Source organism: Aplysia californica, unplaced genomic scaffold (genome assembly GCF_000002075.1).
Source record: "Aplysia californica isolate F4 #8 unplaced genomic scaffold, AplCal3.0 scaffold00014, whole genome shotgun sequence".
Taxonomy (NCBI): Eukaryota; Metazoa; Mollusca; class Gastropoda; order Aplysiida; family Aplysiidae; genus Aplysia; species Aplysia californica.
In genome coordinates, this window is record NW_004797284.1 from 126,534 (window position 1) to 128,198 (window position 1,665).

A 1,665-nucleotide genomic window follows, 5' to 3' on the forward strand; every position below is an offset into this window, starting at 1 on the left:
GGGCTGCATAGTGAAAGAGAAAAATTGTACGTTTGCATTAGCTTTGTTGTCCTTTTTGGTGAATTCTGTGCAATAGATATGACTCTAATACTCAAATGTGGAGATAGCAATGTTTTTTTCAAACGATGGCAATCGGTCAGAGGTAATGAGATTCCGGATTTCCCACTTTGGCACGAGCGGGTTCAGTTTTTCTTATACAAAAGCTGATACAACCGTAGTTGTGGCTAAAACCCATCGCTTTTTTTCTTTCTCCTTCAATGCTGTGACTATTTGTCTTTGGAGAAATAGAGAAGCGCGAACGCTTAGACAGATTGGTCTGAACGATCCTTAGTCATCGAGCCAGTAGGCCACTCATTCCCGATCCATTTCGACATATCTGGCCGTGTGTCTTGTCGGACATCCAAACCTTTCTCTGCTGGGGGTCTGGGTGGCTTAATAATGTTAGACAAAAGAAACGAACAAGGTGTATTAACACGTTTTGAATGAAGAAGATACCATAAACAGACTTGTTGAATGTTTATTTAAAATAAGTGTTTTGCGCCTCCGTTGACATTATTTAGGTTTTTTAACAGGACTTGCTGCTTCAGTCCTGCTTGTTGGTGCCAACGCGTGCTGTGAGGATGGCATACTAAACAGAGAAATTAGATGATCGTGAAAGAATGATGTTCCTCGATTGGGAATCTTGCTCATGTCACGTGATTTTAGGATTGAGAAAATAGCTATTGCAACAAAGACACGTTGTTGTAGATATAAGTTAATAGCAAATAACAATAGTACAGAGCAAATTATTTCCTTTCAACAGCAAGCTCTTTGTATTTTACAATCTATGTTGTTATACACTGCAACTAGATATACAGCTAAAGCAAAGGTTTACTCAATGACATAACGGCTGGAAACACTTCGGGGCCGAGCCGTGTACTTTAAGAGGAGCCTGGGATGACAATCGTTTCGTTATGAGCTCATCAACTGTGGATAGCGTCCCGGGTGTGGAAGCCTCTTATTGTCCCTGCTCCAATCGATAGCTGTAAACCCTTCTTGTGTGGGCTCATCCGGGGTCTGATCCTAAGACAGAGGTTTGTGCCAAAGCGGGTTATCTGCACTCTCCAAACGCCAAATTTCTTACGGAAGAGGGGAGGAAGTGGTCACTCAGTGTCTGTTGATCCCCCAGCCGTGTTGGGCTGGCTACAGAAACGTGGATGCTTGTGGATAAGGGGGGAGGTGGATTGGTAAAGGAGGAAGTGTTGACTTGGCAAGAACGGCGAACTGTTGTGTGAGATTTAACGTCATCTTTCCCGCTCTATAGATGCTCTGCAGTTTACATCAGTGCCTCCAGTCCATTGATCTTCTCTGTCGGTCCCTAACGGATACAACCTCGTTACTGATAGAAATGAATTAAAGCTCTTATTAAAGAGAGAAAGTATAATAGCTTTGCAATGTAAAATGAAATAATATAAGCACGACAGTATGCATGGCGTCGATCCTTTTTTCTTGCACTCACCATAGCCGACATTTATTCTTATATCGCCATTTGTCCCAGTCCCAGTATTACTGGAAATAAGATGTAAAATAATAGAGTACAGCTGCCATCGTCTATTGTGAGAACAAAGTCAACTACAGATACTGCCTGTCTGCTGCTGCTGCTGCTGCTGCTGCAGCTGTTGCTGC

General features: G+C 42.7%; 1 protein-coding gene across 1 annotated transcript in view; it reads left to right on the forward strand.

Moving 5' to 3' along the window:
- Window positions 1-1,665, forward strand: part of LOC101863071 (receptor-type guanylate cyclase Gyc76C) — a 135,487-nt gene that overhangs the window by 112,976 nt on the left and 20,846 nt on the right. The gene's annotated exons all lie outside the window — the stretch shown is intronic.